This window comes from Lycium ferocissimum, chromosome 11 (assembly GCF_029784015.1).
Source record: "Lycium ferocissimum isolate CSIRO_LF1 chromosome 11, AGI_CSIRO_Lferr_CH_V1, whole genome shotgun sequence".
NCBI classification, from domain to species: Eukaryota; Viridiplantae; Streptophyta; class Magnoliopsida; order Solanales; family Solanaceae; genus Lycium; species Lycium ferocissimum.
The window spans coordinates 19860197-19878295 of NC_081352.1; the positions used below are offsets into that span (position 1 = coordinate 19860197).

Here is an 18099-nt window from a genome sequence, read left to right on the forward strand (position 1 = left end):
TTGGATAACACAGGTAAAAGCTTAACAAAAACCTTTATAAGTAAACTCGGAATACTACAAGCAAAAAATAATAATGCACTATTATATCATACTAAAACTTTATGCATATGGCTAAGAATCAATCATTTGAAAAAAAGGATCCTGTGAAAACCATGAACACATATAATGCATTAGTCACCATTTTTAGAAGTAAACTAGACAAATGAAATGTAAAGAACATGGACAACGAAAGAACCTGTTAAGGAATTTTTCTTGAATAACAAGATATGAGAAAAAGTCAGTTACAATGAACTCCCTCGGCACTCAAACACAGCAATAGGAAGTCACTGCCCGAAACTCAGTCGAAAGAATCTCAGAATCTTGAACTAAAACTCAATCAAATACATTTTTTTCACTCCTAAATATCTATTTATTTTTCTTGCTCTGTTTTTTTGTGGTTTGCATGACTGATTTTTTTTCTTTTTCTCTTGCGTGGTCTGTCGTGTGCAAAAATAAAAGCTTAGGAAATAGATAGTTGTGGTGAGGCTTTTTAAACACAAAACAGACACATGTAAATGGAACTTCTACATAATAAAGGAATAACCCTAACCAGTAACCAAAACACTAGTGTTTAGACTTAAAAATACTTAACTACTCATGAGAATGGTAGCTAACATGCATGACCAGTAACCTATTAATTTTTCCAACGTGCAAAGAATCCATCTTTATTATCGAACTTCATTCTTCAAGAGTAGATAACCAAGAAGCTATTAATACCACAAAACAAATTTAAAAACCAAGTTATAAACTATAATGGAATGATAGCAAACCATGACATCAAACGAGGTTATAATTGATCAATCAAGAATTTCATTCCAAAGTACCAAAAACCACATCAGAATTATAAAGTAGAAGAAATGGACCTCAAATGAATAATGCAGCTTTTATTTACTCAGTTTCACAACAAAACAGAGCTGGGACCGGAGTTTAATGAACTGGACCTCGTCGGAGCTCGATAACCCCGACTGACCTTGCCCCAAACTAGAACTAAACCCGAGCTCAAAGTCACACAAACTTTCAAACTTACGGAAGGAATTGATGTATTTCTCTCTGTTCTCTCTTAGTTTTTCTTTTTCTCTATCTGTATATGTTCTTTTTGTTGTGTTTGTGTGTCTATTTATAATGAGGGAAAAGGCAAAATGTGTGTACTGTGTAGTGTGAAAATACCAAAGTGAGGGAGTGAAAAAGGGGGTGCAAAACTTTTCAGAAGAGGGATTTTAGGGATATGTTTGGTGCAATTTTCTCAAACAACAATATTGTGCATTTAATGTTAGAGATGTGTTTTTGACTATAATTTTTTCATCTTTTTCCCTTTTTTTATTAATAAAATAAATAAAATACAATGATGAAAAATATTACTAGCTAACAACTTTTAGACTTTAATAAAAATTTAAAAAATTTAAATAAAATACAACTAAGAAAGTACCAAAATTGCTAGCTTATTTGTTAAGACCTGAATTTAAAAAAAAAAAAAAACACAGCCCATATATATACATATAGTGTAACACCTTAAGTTTGGTCAAAAATTAGGTGTTCACAACGGCAATGTTGAATGTTTGGGTTTATGGATCTTTGTTCCCGGGATAGTTTTCCTTGTGCTAGCCCATATAATTTTGTTGGTTAATGTTTGCTTAATCTGTCGTTGTTCAAGATAACAGTGGCCTAACTATGGTACAATATTTATATTTTATTCAAAAATTATTAAAGTAGGATTATGATAATTTGGTTTGGGTTAATTCTCGTTGTTACCTGCTTAAAAGGTTGGAATATATCAAGTGTTAAATCAAATGTGCTAATATCATGTTAAGTTGTTTCCTTTATATATTGTGTGGTCCAAATCGAATGCAGGATGCATGTTCAAATTTCAATAGTTGTAATTCTTATCTGATGCCGAGCTAGGGATTTGAGAAAAGAGATTTGCTACAATTCGGGTCCAAATAAAAACTTTTAAAACCCAGGTTAAATAATAATGTGAGATGAGTGAGGTGGGATATGAACTTACTTCAAAACCCGTTGTGAAAAAGAGATATTCGAAATGGGTTTTTAAACCAAAAGAAGTTAGGAGTAATTGAATTAATTAAGTAAATATTCAACGATAAATTCGGAAAGCGTTACAACCGACGAATAGTTTAAATAAAATTTACTTACCATATTCGAAGCCGGATTAATTGGGGGAATAAACTTTAAGTACGTTAGATGCTTATTTAGGCACGGGAAGTGGGAACGATCCTTAAAGGCCTCAAAAGGGCGAGATAAAAAATCAAAAGTGGTAAGGCTGGAAAGCGCTGTTGCCAGTACACCACATATTAATAAAAAATGAGACATGTTTGAACCAATTTAAAGCATATCAAAGAAGGCTGGAAATAACTACTCTTAAGCTCAGAAGCATAATATATCCTGAAAATTAATTTAAGCTGAATATAAGTTGATAAAGCGACCATGCTAGAACCACGGGACTCGAGAGGTGCCTGACACCTTCCCCTTGGTCAACAGAATTCCTTACCCGGATGTTTGTTTTCTCAGACCAATAATAAAAGAGTCAGTTTCCTTTTGATTAGGGATTCAATAATATAAGGTGACTTGGAACACCAAAACTCAAATTCCAAGTCGCGACTCTGTAATAAATAAATAATCCCTTTTCAAAACGTCACTTCAAGTGGAAAAACCCTTTTCAATAAATTTAAATATAAACAAATTTATCTTATTTATCGGTTAAAAAAGGGCCGGGTGTGACAGGTACTTTGAGGGAAGAAAGGTTTTGAGACAAGGTGACCCCATATCCCCATTGTTATTTGTACTGGTCATGGACTACTTGTCAAGAGTGCTGAACAAAATGTCCCAGCTTCCTAATTTTAGCTACCATCCTATGTGTAAGCAGGTGCAGTTGACTCATTAGGTTTTTGTAGATATCTTATGATTTTCTGTAAATGCAACAAAAACTCAGTGAAAAGGGTAATGGAAGCATTAACACACTTTACGGAGACCCTTGGATTAGTGGCAAATACGGAGAAATCAAGTGTGTTCCTGGCTGGAGTCAAGGATAAAACTGAAATTATTGAGTTGACTGGATTTATCAAGGGTTCATTTCCCATAAGATATTTGGGGCTTCCACTGCCCCAAAGAAGTGGAGCAAACAAGATTGCCACCAGCTCATAGTAAGGATCATTGAGAAGATTCATGCTGCTTCTGTTAGACGCATATCTTATGTTGGTCGACTCCAGGTTATAAATGTTGTTCTTTTTCTTGCATTACTTTTAGAGATCTGTCTTTATTTTGCCATAAAGTATTTTGAAGAAGGTGGATAAAAATGTAGAGAATATTTGTGAGGGGCTTCAGCGGAGAAAAAAATAGTGCATGTAGCTTGGGAAAGGGTCTATCTTCCTAAGTAGAAAGGAGGATTGCATGTGAAGAACTGGTAGTTATGGAACTTTGCATCAGTGGGGAAGTTGATTGGGATGTGACTAGCAAGAACAATGTCTTGTGGGTAACGTGGGTTCATGGTGTATATGTGAAGACAAATTGGGATTTTTGGTCCCATGTACCACCTGCTGATTGCAGCTGGTACGGAAAAAGACTTCACAAAATAGAGCATAGCATGACTGAATGGTATAATAATGGAAAATATGTTCTAACTGCTTCTGGGAAGTATATAGTAACAGTAAGATATGCAGTTTTGGGTGCTATGAATCATATGTAAGAGGCTTATCTGATATGGAATGCAGTGTTAGTGCCTAAGCACAGATTCCTACTTTAGCTGGCAGCTCAAAGGAGATTGTTGACAAAGGAAAGGATGCAGAGAATTGGCATAGAGTGTGACACCATCACATGCTGTCTGGGTGATGAGAGTGCTATGCAAAGTGCTTATCTTCAGTTCTGGGAGCTTATCTTCTGTTTTGGGACTGCTCTTAGGAAAAACTGATATGGGAGAACATCAGTAATTGGTTAGGGGTACAAATATGATATGGTAATGTGATGCAAAACATACTATGGGTCATGAGACAGCATTGGCAAAGATTCAGGAAAGAGGTGATGGTAGCAACTTATGGTGCTTTTGTGTACAACACATGGATTGCTAGGAATTGGAAAATATTCAGGAATCAGACTGTACAGAGAGGGGTAATAGTGCAGCAGATTAAACAAGAGATTAGAGGAAGAATTGATACACTTAGAGGAACCAAAAGAGCAACCAGATGTCCTGCACTCATAGATATTATTTTGGTTTAAAGTTTCTGATGTACAGTTGTTAGTTCTTGTTTTCTGGAGGCCATACTAGTTTTACTAGTTGGGTTAGAAAGGGTCGAGGTGCTCTTTGTTTGTACATAATTTAGTTTGTTCATATGGTGATATTCACATATGTTACCAAGAAAATGAAATTAGTGTTAGAAAAATACACCCTATGGTTTGTGCCTCATCATTCACAAATGATCTATTCTTTCTCTTATGAGTTAAGAAATATTTTTTCCGCAACTAGGGGTTTTTTCAGTTTTCAAAAACTAAGAAAGAAATGAATTATAAAAATTATCCTAAAACAGTTTAATTAAAGAAAAAGTAAAACTCTTAAGTTGAAGCGCATACCAGCTCATCTCGTCTTCTCAAGTTAGCTTCTGAACCGCCAGTGTGTGGCATTTTTTGCTTCCTCTAAATTTCTTTATTTTTTCTACAAAAGCTCTTATCGACAAAAACAATTAAGACTGAAAATTTCATCTTTATTTAAATGTGATGAAACAAAACTTATTAACATAATTTGAATCTTACTGGTATTGATGGGTTTTTACAGTAAGCAACGAAACTAGTCCACTGAACTTTATTTATACCTAATGACACATTATTTATAATCTCATTTTTTCATTTGGCTGGGTCAAAATATTCATTCCACAAAATCTTTGCCTGTGTAGCCACTTCTTTGAAATACTAGCATTGTAATATCTGTATGCAATGGACTCACTTACCCAAAAAAGAAATTGAGGCTTCAAATAAAAAATAGAAGTTAGTTTTCTCACATCTAATAAAATCTTGGTGCAATAATAAGTAGTAACAATTGCACCTTCAATATTGTTTCAAACAGTCTTCCATGTACTTCTTAGGCATGCCCGATGGCCCTGACCACCTCTTAAAACTAATCAGGAACTGATGTGCCGCGGATTTGTGGCACATTCGACGCCTTTTTACTATGAATATTGGTTGTTTTCAAGTAAGTTTGGTTCTTGTTAATATGTTTTTGTTGTGTTTTAGGAAGACAATGGCCCAAAAGCAAAAACAAAGAACAAAGGAAAAATTGACCAGAAATGAAGAATTGACGTCCCGTCGATCAGTCGACGGACCGTCCTTCGAAGCGTCGATAAGCTCGATTTTCTAGTGATGGCCTTAGTTGAAGACAACAAAGGACGGAGCCATCGACGAAGCGTCGAACTGATCGACGCTTCGTCGTTTATGTTGTCAATCAAGATCTGTCAACAAGAAGAGAGAAAGACGGAATACTCGACGGAGCGTCGAACTGGTCGACGGCACCATCGAATGGATCACATCGCTGAAGAAATAAAGGACGGAGGAATCGACGGATCGTCGAACGATCGACGGTCCGTTGATCTTGCTATCAGGGGCAATTTTGTCAGTCGCTGATGTGCGTTTTTGGAGCCTATTTAAAGAACATTTTAGGTTATTTTTGGCAGCCAGATTTTGCTGTGCACGTGAACAAAGTTCCATTGGTGGGTGAGCATTGATTACTCCATTTTTGGAGCTTAGTGAAGACATTAAGATTCCATTTTCCATCATCTTTATCACACTTTGTAAGCTTTATGTCTCATTTATTGCTTACTACTTTTGAGACCATTATGTGTAAGTAGTTTCTTTAATCAAAGTTGTGGACCCAAATGGTGGGTGTTATGTAATGGGTGTATAACATTGTATATATATACATAATGGGTTGTGATGTGTTTTATTATTTCTCATATTCATTGTTAGTTAGTGGTTGCAAACACTTGCTTATGCACAAACCCTAGTTTGTTTGGAAAGATGAACTAGGGTGTGAGTTGAAATAATATAACAAGGAATCGGGGCGCTAACCCTCATTTAATGAACTCACTTAGGGATAAGATGAGTTCTACTTGACATATTTAATCGATCTTACTTGCAACTTTTCTACATTTGGGAAAATCATGAAAAGAAATACTTTCTAAATATTGGAAAATATTAGGAAGTGCATTAGAGATTAAGTGCATACAAAACCCCGACCCATTAGAAATATATCATATTGATAACCATAGCATAACATCTAATCACAGCGGGGACACAACTTTGGTTCTTTCAATCTAATCAAATTCCAAATACTTCAAAATACCAAATACAAACCAAACCTTTCCTCTATACTATTCGAAATAAAATTAAAGTTTCTAGAGATTAGTTACATATATAATTAGTATCTTTTTCTCTCTATATTCCCTGTGGAATTCGACCCCAACCTTGTTTGGGTTACTATATTTGACAACGTCCGCTTTACGCCAATAATAGGTGTAATTTGAGCGTATAATTGACGGACCACTGGCAACTTTAACATTATCACATGTTTTGCATTTTTGTCTGGTTTTGTTATATTTCTATGGTTGTCTCAACAACGAAGGGTGTTCTTTTTGCAGATATGCCTCCAAAGAATCCAGTCAAGCGGGGTGGTGGTCCCAGAAAAGGCCGAGGTCGGGGACAAACAACCCTTACTCTTAGGGATAAACCCTCCGACTCTGAACGTCAAGCGGTGGTCCCAACGACTAGATTGAGGGCACACTCCACCACTCCCCGAGCAGCATCACCCGCCCCGCACTCCTCCCAGTCTGAAGAGGGGGCTTCATCCTCCACATTCGCTAGTGCTAGCGAGGCAGCAACAGAGCAACCAACCGCTCCTGAGCGAAATTCAGATGAGGAACAAGAGCGGCTACGGCTGCAAAAGATGGAGGTAGCTGCAATACGATTCCCCTATGAGGAGTGTCGAAAGTACTATATAAAAGGGGCGACTACAGTTAGTGGGGGTAATCCGAGGAGGAATATTCAAGAAGAAGAACAAATCAGTATGAGCGGCTTAGAGAGTTACCCTCGGATTACTTCAGGGGATCCCGACCATAGCTCGGGAATTCCATGCTACCTACAGAGTGATGCTAGAGCAGCCGCACAAAAATAAGAGAGCTTTGAAAGCCGCCCCTCCATTAGACACAGTGTATGTTCGGGGTGTACATGTTGATATCTCAGCCCGCACAATCAACAGGTTTTATTTTGGTGATGACTTCGTGGCACCGACCACAGTGGAATATGATGATAAGTTTGACCGAAGAGCTGAGCACCGCGAGGGAATGGTTTGCGACTTCGTGATGGCTAGAGGGCCGGCGATAAGGCCCCATGGGTGAAAAACTTGGTCGCCAAAATACATAAGGCGGATATCGCTTGAAGCTAAATTTTGGTGGAATTTCGTCATATATCGAGTTCGCCCATGGGAGCAGATAACATAGTCATACCGGACAAAGCGTTGGTTGGATCGCCATGCTATCCGTGTACCCAATGAACTTGGGTGAATTGATCAGTAGAGCCATTCGGCCACGCGTACCACAGGAGGCGACAACCTTGATATTCCCGTGCCTTATCACATAGTTGTGTAGGTTGGCCCAGGTGAGGCACATTGATACATTCGCAGCCACTCTCCCCGCAACAAAGGTGTGTGACATCACACGGAGTAAGGATGAGACCCTCCGTACATCTCAGGCCACCAGTACTTCATTGCTAGATCTCATGGATGAGCAGACTGAGCATGTTATGGATTCAGTGCCACAGGGCACAGTTGATATGGGCACGGAGGGACTGTCCACAGCAGAGGCCTCCACACCATCTGTAGCTGATGCTACCCCTTCTTCAGAGGCACCACCTCGGCCTGCTGTCCCATCTTCATCTCCTATTCCTCCTTCAGCCGCAGCATCGGCCTCCGAGGATCTCTTTGTCCTCAACAGAGCCAACTTCAGAGAGTTTGCCATCAAGGCAGAGCGTGCATCGGCCAGTGACCGGATATTGGGTAGTTGGGTAGGTTTGTTCGGAAAGAGATTGCACCAGAGTTTAAGCCTCTTCAGGAGGCTATAGAGAGGCATCACGCTAGGGTAAATGCGCGACTTGACAGTTTAGAGCTGCGGATACTCACTATTGAGAAGAAGAGTGAGAGTGGCACTTCGGGAGATTTGAAGACCAAGCTTGACCAGCTCAGAGCTGAGATTAAGGCCCTTCCTGCAAGAGAGCAGGTTATTGTGGATGACCCGACACCACCTGCACCAGTCGCCAACATTTCAGATTTGATCAGAGTAGTTAACTTGGTGACTGAGGATGAGCCTAGGGAAAGTCACAAGAGAATGGGGCCTGACACATTGGCTGATGATGAGGATGGGGGGGAGGATAATGAGGATGAGGACCCCGAGCTTTAGGAGGGTATTCGACAGTCGCGCCTAGAATGAGGTTCACCGGAGCATCTTCCAAAGACCCGCGTGCTATCCCAAAGACGCCGACCGGCCAATTACGATAGCTCTGGGACTCCGGCAGCACTGGGGCCGGTCCCCACCTCTCGAGTCCACCGAGCCGGCGGTAGAAAGGGTTTCCATTCGCACCGACGGAGGAGACACCCCGGCAAAGAACAACAGTGATTAGAGCATCTCGGTCGAGCCCTTCACCATAGGGTGATGGTATGATTTTGATGCATCGGGGACGATGCATCCTCTTACTGCTCGGGGTGGGATAACCTGATGTATCTTGTAGTATATATATGTGTGTTAAATCTTGTTAAAGTAATTGTGACTTTCATGGTTGTTGCATTTTGAACTTATGGCATGAATTTTGAATGAAAAGGATATTTGTGAACTTGAAAATGGATTGACCCCTCCGAAAGTTTATTACGTATCGTAAGTTGTAATGAATTGACATGTATGATTCTTTTTGTGACATCATAGATATTAGAGTCTATATGAGTTGAGTGTTCAAATCCTTATGCCACTGTGCGTGTGAGAACTTCTTGTGTTCATTGTTAGCATATGTGGATCTAGAACTTGCCTGGGAGGCTGTGCTATATTGCTTAGGATAGTTGGTTGTGAAGTGATCATAGGCTTTCCTTGTAAATAGTCACATTAACCTTAAAAAGCCCAAAACCCGTTCTATATGAATATCATTAGTTCCCATTTTGAGCCTCTGACTTGTTTTCTTGATTAGCCGTAACAAACCTTTTTCCCGCTTCATGAATTCATTCCATCTTTGCACCCATTCCCTCCTTGACACTACTAGAGAAAAGAGGCAAATCGCCTAAGCTGGGAGTGGTATATGTGTGAAGTAGAGGCCAAGAGCCTAAAGCTGGGGGTGTGTGAGTTACATAGTCGAGAACTGGATGTGATAGTGAATCAAATTTGAGAAAAGCGATTTAAAAAAAAAATACTGTCTCATAAAAAGATTGTAAAGTCTAGTAAGAATAAAATCACATCTTAGTCATGAGTTGAAGAATGAATAGAATGGGCGTGAGGTGAGAATGTGTAGTGTCAAGGAGGATGAGTCACTAATTCCCAAATGAGTATCCTACCCGTCCCCGAGCCTACATTACAACCCGAGAACAAGTCCTATAGTGATCATAACTGAACCATCCGAAAGTGTTAGGCATTCAAATTAAGGGCAAGCATATGGTATCTGCACTTGTAAATCATGAACTTCTTTGTGAGCGCGAGTGCTTTCTTTTCTCATCCATCTTTGTCTCGGCTCTTATCTTAAAATTGTGTGTGGGACATTCTCTGATCTAAGTAAGGGCATAATGGTGAATACTCGCACGCATAGATGCTTCTGATAATGTGATGTCATTGATTGAAGCATCATGGTCATTCTAATAAGTTTTTATAAAAGAACCTTGTTGGGGAATGAGGAAAAAGGGAGTTGATTTGGAAATGTGCATGCCGGTAGTGATGAGCAAACACCATTTTAGTCACTTTTACTTTATTTTTAGTATAGTTGTAGTTTTATTTTGTAGTTGTTTTGTCTGACTTGCTTGAGGACAAGCAAAGATCCTAAGTTGGGGGGTGTTGATGTGCCGCGGATTTTTGGCACATTCGACGCCTTTTTACTATGAATTTTGGTTGTTTTCAAGTAAGCTGGTTCTTGTTAATATGTTTTTGTTGTGTTTTAGGAAGATGATAGCCCAAAAGCAAAAACAAAGAACAAAGGAAAAATTGACCAGAAATGAAGAATCGATGTCCCGTCGATCAGTCGACGGACCGTCCTTCGAAGCGTCGATAAGCTCGATTTTCTAGTGATGGCCTTAGTTGAAGACAACAAAGGACGGAGCCATCGACGAAGCGTCGAACTGATCGACGCTTCGTCATTTGTGTCGTCAATCAAGATCTGTCAACAAGAAGAGAGAAAGATGGAATACTCGATGGAGTGTCGAACTGGTCGACGGCACCGTCGAATGGATCACATCGCTGAAGAAATAAAGGACGGAGGAATCGACGGATCGTCGAATGATCGACGGTCCGTTGATCTTACTATCAGGGACAATTTTATCAGTCGCTGCTGTGCGTTTTTTGAGCCTATTTAAAGAACATTCTAGGTTATTTTTGGCAGCCAGATTTTACTGTGCACGTGAACAAAGTTCCATTGGTGGGTGAGCATTGATTACTCCACTTTTGGAGCTTAGTGAGGACATTAAGATTCCATTTTCCATCATCTTTATCACACTTTGTAAGCTTTATGTCTCATTTATTGCTTACTACTTTTGAGACCATTATGTATAAGTAGTTTCTTTAATCAAAGTTGTGGACCCAAATGGTGGGTGTTATGTAATGGGTGTATAACATTGTATATATATACATAATGGGTTGTGATGTGTTTTATTATTTCTCATATTCATTGTTAGTTAGTGGTTGCAAACACTTGCTTATGCACAAATCCTAGTTTGTTTGGAAAGATGAACTAGGGTGTGAGTTGAAATAATATAACAAGGACTCGAGGCGCTAGCCCTCGTTTAATGAACTCACTTAGGGATAAGATGAGTTCTACTTGACATATTTAATCGATCTTACTTGCAACTTTTCTACATTTGGGAAAATCATGAAAAGAAATACTTTCTAACTATTGGAAAATATTAGGAAGTGCATTAGAGATTAAGTGCATACAAAACCCCGACCCATTAGAAATATATTATATTGATAACCATAGCATAACATCTAATCACAGCGGGGCCACAACTTTGGTTCTTTCAATCCAAACAAATTCCAAATACTTCAAAATAACAAATACAAACCAAACCTTTCCTCTATACTATTCGGAATAAAATTAAAGTTTCTAGAGATTAGTTACATATATAATTAGTATCTTTTTCTCTCTATATTCCTCGTGGATTACCCCAACCTTGTTTGCTTTCAAGCATTATATTTGACAACGTCCGCTTTACGCCAATAATAGGTGTAATTTGAGCGTATCAAGAACAAATTACAATCAATTGTCAATGATCTACGATATCTAGCGAGCAATCCTTGAGCGTCACCATATGTTGCGTTGTACTCATCAAAGTCCACAATGATGCGCTCTCCAACAATTAGGTTGTTAACCTCATTGAACTTGACGTTAATCTGCTTGATAGCATTTTTTGAGTCTTTAGCAAGAAAACAAGTTACTTAACCAAAAAGAAAAAAAATTAAGATACTTATAAGTCGAAGAAAAAACATTGCGATGGAATAATCAATTGCCCTATTAAACAATATCAAACAAAGGGGAAGAAAAAAGGTACCGAAAAGAGGATTCATTCAGGGAATTCTGATAAAGACGATCTGATTAATACCATCCGAATGCACAGAGAATTGAAAAACTACATGATGTCACAATACAGGTACAACTTAGCAGTCATAGAATTCGTGAAGAAAGCCATAATCTAAAGAAAAATAAAAACCATATACCACCAAACTAACAAATGAAATGTAAAGAGTAATTTGAGGAAAAAACAAAACAAATTAGACCTTGAAATTTATTTTTGAAACACAACCAGGGCACATGCAGCGCAAAGTATCCTAATTAAATCTGGCATAAATTCAGCGGAACTCATATCACCAATACAATAAATAATTGATGAGACCTTGTTGTTCATGTTTGAAAAGACAGAAAAATATAAAGGAACATACGGAAAACCATTTTCTTAGTATCTGTCCGTATTACCAATTTCTTAGTAGTGAGGAAACTGAAGAATTTGAACACAACAAGAATAAAACTGACCTAATGTTGATTATCTGAATTCCATCTCTCTAAAGAAATTATAAGGGATAGCTCTGAAAAGGGAAGTTTATCACCAAGAAAAGGGGAGAACAAAGGAACATGGAAAGTTGGAGGGGAAGGTGGAAAAATGACGCCGAAGGTCTGGTTTTTGTTAAATGCGAGAGAAGTCTGAAAAAAAATACTGAAGTGCTTCGTTTCTTTACTTTTTCTCCTCTATTTAATTTTTATTATTACTATAATTTAAATAGAAGCACATTTAGAAACTAGAAATAATATGTTTGGTAAAATATACTTAAACATTACATTAGCAGTTTCAGAAAAAAATAAAATACTCAGACACAATTCATTTATCTACTTAGGATGTAATAGAAAATAACGACAAAACATCCAAAATAAGGACAAACTGAAATATAAGAAAATTTACGGAAACCATTACAAATTCATCTAATATTCGTGATAGCTAAAATTCTTAGATAAGATAAATGTAGCAAAATTCTAATTATCAAATTATTTATTTAAACAGTGTATTCGGATCTTTTTTGGTTCTCGCTTAGGGCTTATCCATGGGCGGCCCAGCCCCTTAAGGAGCTCGATAGTAGAGCCCGAGACCGGCCGGACCTCTAGTCACTCGCAGACCTGCCTGACCCCTTATCATCCATGTATCACATCTTGCATGTTAGAAGAATGATTTCTTTTGCGAATTGCCTTGACTTGAGAAGATTCACCGACTAAATTTTGCAATTTTCTTTAGGTAGTCCCTTAATGTTATTATCATTACCTTTCTTCGAACTACAATCCAAGCGTATATCATCAAACAACTTAGCACAATCACCCCTAGTTCAATAGCTTACACACACACACACATTCCTTCAAACATTTCGATCTTCTTATTGATGAACTTATCACGAGTAGGATGTGACAATGGTACAATTACTAAAAATAATATTAATAAGAAAAGCACATGAAAGTATCACGTTGCCGAATATGCCCAAGTAGATAAATCAGATAAGAGCTAAAAATTGTGATTGCATAGTTCGTACGAAGCTCATATCCCGCATCTATAAGATAATATTTATTTATAAACTAAAAATAATGTTAACTAATATACAATATTCATTTATTTCTTTTTATATTTTCTTTTGAGCTGAGGGTCTTTCGGAAACAGCCTCCCTACCAAGGTGGGGGTAAGGTCTGCGTACATTTAACTCTCCCCAGACCCCACACTGTGGGATTCAACTGGACATGTTGTTGTTGTTGTATTTATTTCTTTCTATAAACTACTTTAGATTGAATAAGATACCTTGAAACCTCTATGGTCTCTTCAGTGCTTCATATAATATATGAGAGTTATGCGCATATCTTTCCGCGCCAGCGAATACATAAGTGAACTTCAAATTAAAGTTGATCCAGTATATTTTGTGTTGTTGTGGCTTTTCGGCCACGAAACCTATTTTATTTTTTTTTGTTTAATAGGAACACATGCAAGCATATGTGTCATTTATTACTCCTACACAATTCTATATAAAACTTAAGTTAGTAATATATACTATTTTTCAATAATTACAAGGATAGTTTATCTCCGATTGGAGAGTTTTCCCAGCGAATTACAAGGATTGAATAGAGCTTCACAACTACTAGAAGTAATCCTTTATCTCCGATTGGATAGTTTCTCCCGCCGAATTACAAGTATTGAATAGAGCTTCACAACTGCTAGAGGTATTGTGTGGAAGCATCAATGAATAAACTCAATTGACCTATAAAAATGTGATCCAATCTAGCAAAACCGTTCGTTAAAGTCAATAATTTCTAAGAATATCAAAACTTATTCTTGGACAAACATATGTTTGGTTGAACACAAATTATTTTTTCTCAGAGTACTAATTAGTTCATAAAAAACCATGTTTACTCATTCTTATCTGACCTACACAATGAATATCACTAAATATTATTCACGTGAAATTTTCTTTCTTGGTCTTTATTATTATACGGTTTCTAAGAATTCTATATTGATTTTCATAGGCTACAATAATTGCACAGAAAGCTAAAGCAGATGTGGTTGTAGCTCCAATTCTTGCATCATCTTCATCTTTGTTTGTCAAATACATCAGTTACAAACTTCAGAACTTCTACTTAAACATATGATGAAATAAGGAAAACATTAAGAAATCTGAAACAAAAATTTCAACAAATACTAAAAGGAAACGATAAACATAATTGAAAACACTATCACTAAAAAAGAAGAAGAGCAAAGTTTTTGGAATTAAACCTCAAACCCAGTTAATAACGAGAGGGGACTTGGGCAAATTGCTCAATCAGTGCACCCATCAAACTTTTATGATTAATTTTGGGAGGGGCAAGTAAATTATACAGGAGTCCTTCTATATATACAAGATTTTTGTTGAGGCTGACAAGTGCCAGTGGACCCATTCCCTTAAGGGTAAGTCCATCTCCGGAGAGAACAAACAATTTCAATTATCCAGGTTCAGATTAAAAATCACTTCTTAAAAATTAGAGAATCTCAAGGCCCTGTTTGTCCATAGATCTTGTTTTAAAATAATATTTTTAAAAATTATTTCAAATAAATTTTTGCTTATTAAACTGACTTATTATTCCAACTTAAAACTTATGAAATTTGAAAATTAAATTTTAGGATTATCAAGTTTTCCTAAAATTCACCCACAAAAGTTCAGCAATATTTTCATAGCTGTATACAACTATAACTTCCATTCAACTTAACTTCGGATACTTTTTAAGTTTAATCTTCACATAAAATTAGTAGTCGTTTGGATATGAAAAATCTGACATTTGAAAAAAAAAAAGTGATATATGAAACAACTAGTTGAAATTTAAATTGTATTTAAATATAAATTTAACTTAAAAAATGAGAATTTTTGTGAGTAGAAAAAGTTTCATTTCAAAACGGATCAAAAGTAGTTCAACATTTTTACTCCCTTCGTCCCATTTATATGACACACATTTGCCATAAATTTCTTTTGACTTGTTTAGATCACTTTCAAAAGTATTTATTTATTTCTTAAAAACTTTGTGTCCATTCAAACACCAATGGGAAGGAGAAAGCGATGTTTTTTAACCTCCTGTTTGGATGGTTGTTTCCCGTGGTTCATGATTCTATTGTTTCCTATGAGACCATGTTTGTTTTCATTGTTCTTAAATTAGAGAAAAAACATCATTTCACCCTTGAACTTGGCACGGAAACTCACTTTAGCAACTAAACTTAAGTTGTATTTATATACCCCCCTTAACAACTTTCATTTCAATTATTTTCCACCTCTAATGCTGATGTTGCAAAAAAAAAAAAAAATCTAGGCAAGTAAATGACATAAAAAGGTAAGCCCGCTAATATATATATTATTATTATAAAATCAATAAAATAAAATAAAAATGGGTCTTTTCTCTTTCTTCTAAACCCCCCCCCCCCCCCCCCCCGCCCCCAGGTCCTCTTCCCCCAACCACTTAAATCAACCCCCACCCGCTCCTCTTCCCCACCACTGCCACCTCCACCACCACCACCTCCTCCATATCCACCTCCACCACGGCTACCACCATCGTATCCACCACCACCACTACCATACCCACTGATTCGACCACCACCAAATCCACCCCCACCTCCATAACCACCACCATCAAAGTCATAAAGTTTTTAAATTTAATCCCAATTCTTAATTCGGAAAAAGTTACCAGAATGTTATGAGCTGATTAATTAGGCATTTGAATTTCATCATCTGGGTTGAATATATTACTGAAACATAGTCGTCTTCATCATTGTCGTTGATCAATTTCATCGGGAAAAATGGCGTCGGCAATTACTTTCCGGCCAACCAAACCCACATTAATTAATCTATCTAAGAAATGAATTTCATATTTCTTTTATTATGTAATAAAACACATTAACCAAATTTGTTTACAAAGAAATAGAGAAGGAAAGGAGAATGACATGGAGAAAGGGAAACAATATTGACGGAAATGGCAGATGATGGGTGGAAATGGCAGAAAAGAAAAGGAGAATGACATGGAAAATGGAGGTTGGAATTCTTATATATATTTTTATATGGAAAATGGAGGTTGGAATTCTTATATATATTTTTATATGGAAAATGGAGGTTGGAAAATGGAGGTTGGAATTCTTATGGAAAATGACATGGAAAATGGAAATGGCAGATGATATGTTTTGCCCGAGCTTAACACAGATCTGAGCCTCAATTTTTCTCTATTCAGCTTGGAATTCTTATATATATTTTGTTGATGATAATGGAGGTTTGAATGACAAAGATGGGATTTTGTGGTGGCGGCGGCGGTGGTGGTGGTCGGAAGAAGAAAGAGAAAAGGGAGAAGAAGAAGAAAGAGAAAGAGAAAAAATAATAAAATAAAATAAAAAATGAAGGGTTGGTAATTTTTGACATGGCAATGATGTGGCAACGACGTGTCAATGACATGGCACGAGTGTAATACACCTTACAATGTGGGAGTGGTATTATTTTTTTAGGGTGGAAAATAATTGAAATGAAAGTTGTTAAGGGGGGATATAAATACAACTTAAGTTTAGTTGCTAAAGTGAGTTTTCGTGTCAAGTTCAAGGGTGAAATGATGTCTTTTCTCCTTAAATTATGTTGTATAGTGTTGTAAACCCATTGTAATTTCGTGGTTATATAACTATTAAAAAATTTAATTTTTGTAACCACGGATTTGATGGTTTTTGTGTGGTTACGTATTTTATTTCTCCATTATATCCCCACCCACCTTTATCACACCCAACCCCACGCTCCATCACCCACCCCCACCCTTACCCCCAACCCACAACCACCTACCCCTCTACCGCCCCCAACATCCACCTAATGAACACCCCCACCCACCACTTGCTTATTTTTAGAAGTTCCTATTTTATTCTTTATTTTAGTTTTATTAATATATATAAACTAGTTTGTAATTAAGGGTTAAGAGTATTTTAGTAAACTTACATGTTATTATACAGTACCATGCAGTCAAACCAAACAATAAAAATGTTTTAAACCACAACTGATGATATAGTCCATCTAAACATTGTAAAATACATCGGAACCCCCTTAAAATTGACACTTTTTTTCAAAAAGACACCTAAACGTTGCGGGGTTCCTATGACCCCCTTGAACAACTTCAAAATAGTATATAGACCCCCTTTTTTGGTCAATCCCAATTATAATTGTCACTTTTCACGTGTTAAATTAATTTTTAAATACTTTTTTTTTTCTATTTGAATCATTTTCTTTCTTTTTCTATTTCTTTTCTCCCTTTCTTCATCTCAACACTGTAAAAGCTCCTCAGATGAAGCCGCCACCATCACCGCCACTGCAACAACCACCAATTTCACTATATCTCCACCAAATAGTTTCTAAACCACCACAAATCAGTATTTGAAAATCAAACCCACCAGATAATCAAATTCTGAAAACTAAAATCACCACCAAACAAAAATCTAAATTTTTTCCACCCCCACCTTCTGCCCTTCCCTTGACCGTAAGCTTCACTGAAACAACAATGGAGGTGTGCTTAGCTTCAGAAATGGAAAGAAAGAATCACTCCACCATTTTATGCTATTATCATTGCATTTGGTCTATCCCTCTCTTCCTGAAATTATATAAACAATTATTTTTTAGGTCAAAATAAATTCAACATTTTTTTAGGTCCTCTCTCTCCCTAGCATACATTCTCTATGCTAGGTGGCTGAAAAATGATGTATTAATTCCAATTCAAAATTGTTCAGGGGTCATAGTCGTAAAGTTAAAGTGTCTTTTTAAAAATTTGGTACAA

At 37.0% G+C, this 18099-nt stretch overlaps 1 long non-coding RNA gene across 1 annotated transcript; it reads left to right on the top strand.

Moving 5' to 3' along the window:
* Window positions 1–6365: 6365 nt before the first annotated feature.
* LOC132037299 (uncharacterized) lies at window positions 6366–11693 on the top strand. Its single transcript, XR_009409829.1, has 2 exons — window positions 6366–6546; window positions 11491–11693. It is a non-coding gene; the product is annotated as an uncharacterized LOC132037299 (long non-coding RNA).
* The last annotated feature ends 6406 nt before the right edge of the window (window positions 11694–18099 follow it).